General features: G+C 48.6%; 1 pseudogene; it reads right to left on the reverse strand.

Annotated features, from left to right (window-relative positions):
• Positions 1-2,208: 2,208 nt before the first annotated feature.
• Positions 2,209-6,695, reverse strand: LOC146180157 (uncharacterized; annotated as a pseudogene).
• Between the last annotated feature and the right edge of the window lie 3,651 nt (positions 6,696-10,346).

The raw sequence follows: 10,346 nt of genomic DNA on the forward strand, positions 1-10,346 counted from the left end.
TCGCGACAAATAAAATGGTAACGCGTCGTATCGCGACAACGAGCATGAACAAGTACGGGATACAGAATTGATATGCGTGCTAGAATCACAGTGATAAGGCCGGTCCGGCGGCTGTTAAAAAACAAAAAATACTGTTTTGAACGTTTTCAGGCAATATGATCGATAGTAGAGTACCGTTTTCGAAACCACGCTTGATCCTTTGCATGATTGCAGTCTAAGGTTGTCCGGATTCTATTAGCGATTACCTTAGTAAATACCTTATACGTAACAGATAGTAAGCTGATTGGTCTGTAATTTTTAAGGTCCTTAGCCTCCCCTTTCTTAGGAATGAGGATAATGTTTGCGTTCTTCCATGATTCCGGTACCGTCGATGACACCAGGCATTGCGTATACAGGGTAGCCAGTTTTTCTAGCACAATACCCCCCCCCCCCTCCGTCCTTCAACAAATCTATAGTCATTCGGTCCTCTCCAGCTGCTTTCGCCCTTTTCACAGTTTCCATTGCTTTCCTAATCTCGTCCTTAGTCCCTGGTGCAACGTCTGACTGTTGTTTTCCTACCGCCAATCTCATTACGGTCCTGACTACTTTGGCTACAGTAGAGATCAGTATAGAACTCCTCGGCTACTTTGACTATCTTGTCCATATTCGTGATGACGTTGCCCGCCTTCCCTTTTAGTGCATACAACAGATATTCGCCTATGCCTAATTTCTTCTTCACCGCTTTAAGGCTTCCCCCGTTCTTTACAGCATGCTGAATTTTCTCCATGTTATACTTCCTTATATCAGCCACATTGCACTTATTGATTAGTTTTGATATTTCTGCCAATTAGTTCTGGTCTGTTGGATTGGAAGCTGTCGTACTCTGGCGTTTCTTAATCAAATCTTTCGTCTCCTTAGACAGCTTACAGGTATTTTCTTTAACTATCCTACCGCCTACATCTACAGTGCACTGAGTAATGATATCTCCAAAATTATTGTTTATTGCTTCTCAGGTAATGTCGCCATCCCCAGTTAGAGCTGATTATCTATTTTGTAGCGAGATCCTGAACTCTTCTGCCTTCCCCCTCGCCGCTAATTCGTTGATCGACTTCTTTCTTACCAACCTGTGGCATTCCTTGTTCCGATTTAGACTAATTCGGGACCTCAACATCCTGTGGTCACTGCATCCCGCTTTCCCGACTACCTCTACATCTTGCATAATGGCGGGGGTTGAACACAGTATGAAGTAAATTTCAATTTTAGTTTCCCCGTTCGGACTTTTCCATGTCCATTTCTAGTTCTTTTGTTTGCTGAACAATGTATTCATGATTCAGAAGTTATTGCGCTCTGCAAACTCAACTAGTAAATCCCCTCTGCTATTCCTAGAACCAATGCCATAATCACCTAGTGTCTGATCTCTTGCCTGCTTTTTCCTATTTTGGTATTGAAGTCACCCAATAGTAAAGTGCACTGCCTTTTTACGTTTCGCATTGCCGCTCTACATTTTCGTAGGAGCTTTCTAATGCCTGGTCATCATAACTAAATATAGGTGCATGGGCCTTTACAACCTGCAGTTTATACCGCATATTTAGCTTAATTACGATCCCTGCCACCCTCTCATTATTACTGCAGAATTCATGTATATTACTTGCTATATAATTATTGACAAGGAAACCTACTCCTAGTTTTCGCCTCTACGGTAAACCTGGATAACACATGCATGCCCATCCTTCAGCACAGTATATGCCTCATTCGGCCTCCTAGCCTCATAAGCCCTATAACATCCCATTTCATGCCCTCTAGTTCCTCTAACAGCACTGCTAAACTAGCTTCACTAGCTAGAGTTCTAGCGATAAACGTTGCCAGGGTCAGTTTCCAAAGGTGGCCTGTCTAGCGGAGCCAGAAATTCTTAGCACCCTGCTGCATCACAGGTCTGACGGCTGCCATGGCCAGTTGTTCTGCATCCGCTGGTAACTGAGGGCCGGGGTTTTATAGGACTAATCATGGGAGGTTGTGGCCAATTGCTGCACCTGGGTGGCCAACTCCTGTTCTGGCGAAGGAGTGCGTTGCCGGAGGTGTTCACCTCCACCGGCATCAGGTCGCACCCCAGACCTCTTTATGCAATTCCATCGAGACGCGGATTTTTTTTTTTATCCGGTAGAGAATTGCGCTGCACCGGAATTCGAGCCTTAATCCTCTTGCATGCGAGGTGGATGTTCTGCCGCTACGTCACCGCTGCATCTTTTCGCCCGGTGTTACTTTAAGACAAATCGCCACAGGAGTAGAGAGCGGCCGCTTCGTCGCTCTGGCTGTCTCTTGCGCTCGTGTCTCTACTGCGTCCGAGAAACTGACTGAACCATCCCCTTGCTGGCCAGTCGTGCGCTTTTGCTCATTTTGGTGCTTCCCAACATCGATCATCCTCTACTCAGGGTCAGGTTTATTGACGCTTCTTGCACCCGGAATATTTCCCATGATGAGGTCATAGATTGGTTGCCCTACGCATTTTGCTAATCGCTCTCCGGTATAATAAGGGGTGACGTTAGAATCCTGCTTCCGGCAGGTGCCTAACCGTGCCGTCCACAAGGGTGACAGCGGACGCTTGCCCGGTTAGGTCTTCATCCCTGACTAGGCTTCTCCGAATCAAAGCTGTATTGGCTCCACTGTTTATAAGTACCTACCAATATATGACGGTCCGCTATTTGTCCAACCACCACTGGTATTGCTGTTTTCGACTTTGGCGTTCCACTCTCCACTTCATTGTCTAGTAGCGTTTGCTCTTCTTTGAGCTGCGGATGGATGGGAAAACATTTATTTCATCGGCTTTAAGTGGTTTAGTTTGATAGCTGGCCGCGCCAGATGGCCGCCAGTTGCGTCCTGTCGGCGATCTCTTTGGCCCACTCAGTGACCCGAGCCTGGATGGCCGGGTCCGAGCAGCGCAGCACGGCCTCCCACTCCTCCAGAGATGGAGCTGGCAGCAAATCGGCGGGTGGCGGATAGGCCGCGCACCCCCATGTAATGTGGTCTAAAGTAGCGTCGACGCCACACTCTTTGCATTCAGGGTCAACCTGCTCTTTGAATATATGTGAATAAACTTTGGGGCAGGGAAAGGAGCGGGTTTGTAGCTGGAGCCAGATTATCTCCTGGGCCTTGCTTAATGAATTGTGCGGTGGAGGGAAGATGCGCCTTTCCAGGCTAAAATGGCGAGTTATATCATGGAACGAGAGCAGGCCCTCCCTCGCGCCCGCGGGAAACGAGGTGCTCACCGCCCGGCCGACGAAACCTCGGGCATATTCGTGAGCCTTCTCGTTCCCGGGATTGCCCGAGTGAGCCGGAACCCATACCAGTTCTATCGTCCTACCAGGGACTGGACGGTAGCTTTTAAGGATACTCCTGGCGGCAGCCGACAGACGGCCCCTCCCGAAATTCCGTACGGCTGTTTTGGAAACACTGACTATAACATCTGCTTCGGTAGAAGCGATAGCCAGCGCGATGGCTGCTTCCTCTGCAGCCTCGGAGGTTCTGGTGCGTACAGTAGCTGAAGCTAAGATTTTGGTAGGCGTGGACTCACGGGCCCCAGTCACCGCACAAATCGCGAAACCGCGGTCCGTCTCTTCATATTCGGCCGCATCTACGTAAGCAACCGAATGGTTTCCTTTGTATTTAGTGTGTAATGCACGTGCGCGTGCTAGTCGCCTGCCTTCGTGGTGAATGGGGTGCATATTCTTAGGGAGGGGCTTGATAACAAGCTCTTTCCTGATTGCTGTGGGTATTTGCCTGGGATCGTCCGCCATGGGTTCGGCATTGATGCCTAGCCTCAGCAAGACAAGCCTCCCGGCTTTGGTGCGCGCCAGTCTGGAGTACTGCGCTATTAAATGCGCTTCCTTGAGTTCATCAAGTGTGTTGTGCATTCCAAGAGCTAAGAGCCTATCGGTTGAGGTGTTTCTCGATAGTCCTAGTGCTGTCTTGTAAGCTTGCCGTATAAGACATTCAACCTTTTGCTTTTCGTCTTGGTAAAGGTGCAGATAGGGCAGGGTGTAGACTAGTCTGGTGATGACGAAAGCCTGAATGAGTCGACAGGTGTCGCGTTCTTTCATGCCCCTCCTCTTGTTGGCTATTCGCTTGATTAGTCTGGCTGTTTGGGTGACTGTTGTGGTCAGTTTATCTAATGTTCCTAAATTTCTGTGGTTACTCTGAATGAACATGCCTAGGATTCTGATGGAACTTTGTCTTGTGTGATAGGTTCTTTCTTTGAATCAACAACACATGCACCTTGGTCCTGCGTTTCATATTGGCATGCTCACACAGTATGCCCTCTCCTGTTGCAACCTTCACACAAGACCTGCGTTCTCGGGGCTGAACTGCTAGCTCTACAGTCAGCTGCATGGTGTCCCACCCTGCTACAGAGTAAACATCTGATTGGCGCCTTAAATGCCCCGCCAGAGGGTCTTGGTTTTGTTAATCTAATTCTGAAACCTTCTGATTTTCTTCCTTCCTGAGACCTTGAGCTTGGACAAATTGGTGTGTATTCTCGGCAACCTCTACTAATGACTGAAATTTCTTTCTTTCAGGAATACCGCTAGATGTGGACTGCAGCATACTAGGAACTGCTCAGTCAAAAGGTTGTCACGCATGCCTTCAAAACTCTTTTCTGTGTTCGACATCTCAGGCCACCTGTCGAAATAATAGGCTTGCCGACAAGCAAACTGCTCAACGGTTTCGGAATCCTCAGGTTTTGCGGTGCGGAATCTCTCGCGAAAACCCTCTGCTGTTAGCCTGATTCTTTGGAGGAGTAGCTTCTTGAATTTATCGTAATCCATGGAATCAGCCAGAGGCATCCTAACAAAATATTCCGGACTTCCTCTCTCTACACCCCCACATGGAACTAAGGTATGTGAAAGCTGATTTGGTGGCCATAATACTCGTGGCAGAAATTAAATATTTTAGCCATGGTTATTATGTTACAGCAACTAATTCTGCCTAAAAGCGGATGATTCGAGATGAAAAGGCGGCGATAATTATGTATATAATACAGGAATTCTAATGTTAGTGCACGAAATTGTTGATGTGCTTTTTACATCATTCAAATGCAGATGCAGTAACGTTAGGGAAACGAGTAGGTTGGTTCATAGGAAGGGAAAGGCGCAGTATCTGTCACACTTGCTCTGTGGACACCTGAACCGCGCCGGAAGGGAAGGGATGAAGGTGGGAGTGAAAGTGGATAGAGAGAAAGGGGGGCCGTAGTGGAGGGCTACGGAGTAATTTCGACCACCTGGGGATCTTTAACGTGCGCTGACATCGCACAGCACACGGACGCCACTTCGTTTCGCCTCCATCAGGGAAACGAGTAGTTTTGTTGTTGTGGCTGTAGGAAGAAAGAAAAGAAAATGCACTGGCCTGCTACTGGCTCTGTAACTGAGCCACCTTCGCTGCCTCGTGCGGACAGAAGAAAAAACAGACAAGAAGCAAAAAAGAAGAGGGAGAGAAAAACGCGCGCCGCAACAACAGCCGTCGTCCGCCACTACCGAAACGGTGGCGGGTGCAATGACGACCCACAACAGACAGACAAAAATCAGTGGCAGGCTAGCCTCCGCCGCAAGCTGCAGAACTCATACTCATAGCTGTTGCCCATTTGCAGTGCTCCAAAATTTGTCCTGAAGCTATCCGCTCAAACCATTGCCGATATGCGTCCAATCCATCTCTTTTGTCATCAAAAGGAGCCATCAGCATCCTCGGACAAACTCTCGTCGATCTAGGTGCTCCTATTACTACCTCGGAGCCCCGATCGTCATCCTTGCTCCCCTCGCGATCTCCGATCAACTGCTGCGGTTTCCACAGCAAAAACTCCTCTCGTTCAATTCTCCTAACCTCGCGTTCCCCTTTGCTTCACGCGCATCTTCATGTGCCTGTGCTCTTTCATATCTAAGCCTTTTCAATTGTTGCTCATAGAGACTCACCGCCTCCTCTTTGCTTAGGCCTTGCTTGAGAGCCACCTCTAATGTCTTCGCCAAGTCTATACTCTTTGCTGTCGAGAAACTCGAAAGATCCGAGACAAATAGAAAATCATGGCAGGCTTGCCACTTGTTTCTTTGTCACGGATCTCCGGAGAACGCTCAGGCCGAAATCATGAACTAGATGCCAGACGTACCCACGCGGACGCACATTTATTACACACATACACAGACACGTAACTCGCAAACAAAATTACCAAAAATAAATACAAGCTACAAAAACTAATGATGAGACACGATGCTTCACACTAAGAGACAGCGTTCTACTTTCACACTAAGAGACAGCGTTCGAGCTTACAGTTCGGAGCGGGCGACGCGTTTCGTGGGTCCAGACAATGGCGTCGGCGTTGAGGTGGCGTTCGGCTTGCAATTAGCTGGTCTTGAGGGCCGCAACGGACGACCTCCCGTTGAGGCGTGGGCTGAAGGAACGTTGGCGTTCGTGGCGGCGTTGAGGTGAACCTCCTGGGTGAGGCAGGTGGAGGGTAGTACGAGCTTTGGAGGTACCCCCCAGATGTAGCAGGTGGCTGAGTAGTCGCTCAATCCAGGGAAACGGTTTGAGAACAGCAGGGAGTCTACGGTGCACTGGCGTAGAACATAAGGACACCGGTACAGCAGCCGGCGTTGCTCACCCCCAGCCAAGGCGTCCCTCACCTCCTGGAGCCTCCGCTTCTCTGGCTTCCACTCCCTTGCGTCTCCATATTGCGGCATTTTATAACCTCCGCGTTGATACACGTCAGCCTTATCGTCGTCTTCATCGTATTCTGTTCACTAATCAACGCTTGCCATGTCAACGACTACTTCATCTTTTTAATCCTTCGTTGGCCCACGTAATACTTTTCGCTGTCGTCTTCCTTGCTTTCGCAAGGGAGAGAGAGAGAGAAAACTTTTAATTATTAATCAGTAAAAATTCGCAGGAGCTGGGTGGTCGGTGCCCCTAGTCCAGGGCTCCGCTGGCAGCAGCTGACTTTCGGACTAGCTGGATAATCCAGGCTTGCTGGTCCAGGTTGTCGCTGGTCAGGGCCGCCTCCCACTGCTCGTGTGTCGGGCATGGCACTAGTAACGTTGGGTCAGGTTTGTCCTGGCATTCCCAACAGTGTGGGGCTTGCACCGCACTAAGGACAGTAACTCGTGTATTTTGTTGGGCTTAGTTTGTATTTTTTCTCCAGTCTATAGCGTCCGAGGAAGGAAGTTGTTTGTGTGGTGGTGAGAAAATTCTTCTTTCTAACCGTAGGTGTTCCAGCCTGTCGCCGTAGGGTCCTAGGAGAGGGGCGGGGTAGGGATGGGGATCCGCCCGGTTTGTGAAAGCTCGGGCTAGATCATTCGCTACCTCATTTCCTTCTAGGCCTTCGTGTACAGGTGTCCATGTAATTGTGTGCGTCTGGGAGATGGAACGTAATATTGCACACGCTCTTCTGTGAGGTTTTCCGGCCAGGTAGTCCCTGCAGGCTGGTTGGGAGTCCGTCGCTACGTGTGATGACTTCTTTTGGTGGTCTTGTGTTTTTATGGTGACGGCTATTGCCAGTGATTCCGCTTCCGCAGGATCCTTGGCATAGATCGAAGCCTGAATAATTGGCCTCTTCTGGTGGTCAACTGCAACTATTGTGAACTTGCCAGGCTCGCCGTAAGCCCCTATGTCCACGTAGACAACTTCCGCGTCTTTAGACAATTGTTTTTCCAATGATTTGACTCTGGCTTTCCTTCGACCCTTCTGTAACTCATGGTGCATGTGCTTGGGTATCGGGTTCACATAGATGTTGTTTCTTGTGGATGTCGGAATTTGTGATTTGATCTCGGAAGTTCTTAGTGCCTGCCATAGCCCTAGTTTTGACAGGATTTCCCTACCCGCCTGCGTTGTTGTTAGGCGTTGTTTCTGACTCTCTAGAACCGCCTCCTTGAGCTCCTCTAAGTTGTTGTGCACTCCGAGTGCCCGAAGACGTTCCGTTGATGTTGTTGGCGGGAGGTTTAGGGCCGTTTTATAGGCTCCTCTTATGATAGTGTCAATGGACCTTTTATCAGTGATTATAATTTCGTGATATGGGAGCCCGTAGGTAATCCTGCTAACGACTAGGGCTTGTACAAGGCGGAGGGTGTCCTCCTCCCTCATCCCTTTCCGGTGCCAGGTCACCCTTCTAATCATTCTGGAAATTTGGTTGACTGTGGTTTTGAGTGTTTTGATTGTATAATCCACTCTCAAATTGCTTTGCAACCACAGCCCCAAAACTCTGATCTTGTCCTTCTCTTGAATTGTCTGGTCTCCTAGAGAGAGCTGAATTTCTCCTGGGGACTTGTAATTTCTTCTGTGTAGCCTGATAAGTTCGGATTTTTCGGGGGAGCATTGAAGACCGCTCTCCCCAGCAAATTCCTCGACTAGGTCTATAGCGGCTTGCAGAGCTTCTTCTTTTTGCGCCAAGGATCCCTGAGTAGCCCAGATGGTGATGTCGTCCGCGTATAAAGTGAAGGCAATATCATTGCGGGTCAACAGTTTTTTTTTTGCTAAATTTATCATTGCTATGTTAAATAGCATTGGAGAGATTACAGAGCCCTGCGGTGTACCTTTGTTCGGTATGGGTACTTTTGGTGATCGAATCTCTCCAATTCCTACGGTGGCTGTGTGATCTGAGAGGAAAGCCTTCACGTATTTCAAGATTTTCTCCCCGCAGTTGATATTGTTTATTTCGTGCAATATGGTTTGGTGGCCAATGTTGTCGAATGCTCCTTTGAGATCTAGTGCCAGAATGATATTTTCGCCTTTTCGGGGTATGGTGTTGATGACTTCTTCCCTAATCCGGGGGAAAGCATCTTGCCTGCAGAGTCCCTTGCGGAAGCCCAGCACGCAGGAAGGAAAGATGTTGTTTTCGTCGATGTAATTTTGGAACCTGAGGTGGACTACTTTTTCATAGAGTTTTCCCAGGCAAGAAGTTAGGGAGAGGAGGGAGACTCTCCACAGCCGGTGGCTTTCCAGCCTTTGTTATGGTGATGACATCCGCGTGTCTCCAAGCTGATGGGACCTGTCCCTTCTCCCACAGTTCTTCGTTGATGTACTTCGTTAGGTCTTGCAGATGTTCGGTGCTTAAGTTCCTAATCATGGCGTAGGTGACTTTGTCTCCTCCAGGGGCAGTGTTTCTTGTAAATGTACGGGCGGCTGAGTAGACCTCCGCCAGTGTTATGGGGGAGTCAAGGGAGGGGTTTGGTTGACCCGCATATGAAGTTTGGCAAGCCGGAGTAGGGTCTCCTATGTATTTCTTGTGCATGGTGGTGATCAACTCTGCATCTGTGCCCGGGTATTTATGGGCTATGGTGTGGAGGGTTCTTCTTGTGGCCGTTTTGGTTTTTGAGGGGTCTATCATGCTTCTTAATATTGACCATGCTTTAGCCGTGCTTAGGGTACCTTTCAGCGAATTGCAGAAATCTGCCCAGTTTTGCTTGGCGAGCTTTATAGCATACTCTTGTGCTTCAGCCGTAACCTGTGTGATCTTCATTTTAAGTTTTCTCTTTAATTTTTGCATTTTCCACCGTTTTAATAGACTTTTTCGGGCTTCCCATAAATGTACGAGATGTCTGTCTACTTCTGGGGTTTTTGTCGTTGTATTGATGGTCTGGGTCGTTTTTGCATGAGCATCCTTTCTTGCTTTCGCAAAACGCCTCTGTACATGGCCTCTTACATGTGACAATCGGGAATTATGTGAATTGTAGAAATAAATGTGGAACAAGCTGCGATTTCTTGAATTGGGGTCTACACTCTCTTTTTTTTATTGCCATACGATGCATTGGCAGTTTTAACAAGTGTTTATATTTGAAGGAATCATTTCTTAATGCGATTACTAATGAAAAACAATTTGCTCAGCCACATGTGCAGTGATGCTCGGTGTTGCAGAACCGCCACTGTTGCGATCTTTTATGTGTTCTGAACCTGAGACATACCAAAAGTGTCCGCACAGATAAGATAAGATAATTGGTTTACAGGAAGGGAAAGGCGCAGTATCTGTCACTCTTGTTCTGTGGACACCTGGACCGCGCCGTAAGGGAAGAGATGAAGGTGGGAGTGAAAGTGGAAAGAGAGAAAGAGGAGCCGTAGTGGAGGGCTGCGGAGTAATTTCGACCCCCTGGGGATCTTTAACGTGCGCTGACATCGCACAGCACACGGACGCCAATTCGTTTCGCCTCCTTCGAAACGCAGTCGCTGTGGTCGGGTTCGAACCCAGGAACTGCGGCACAGTAGTCGTTTTTTATTATGCGAAGCATATTAACGTAGGTTTCGGGCCTTCGCGCGACGCCCGGCGGTGGCCACCATTGACCCTGAAGTGGGGTCACGTGACATGACGTCACGTGATGACGTCACACCGGCTGGAGATGGGGCCT

Source organism: Amblyomma maculatum, chromosome 9 (assembly GCF_055883805.1).
Source record: "Amblyomma maculatum isolate TAMU_Amacu chromosome 9, ASM5588380v1, whole genome shotgun sequence".
Lineage (NCBI taxonomy): Eukaryota > Metazoa > Arthropoda > Arachnida > Ixodida > Ixodidae > Amblyomma > Amblyomma maculatum.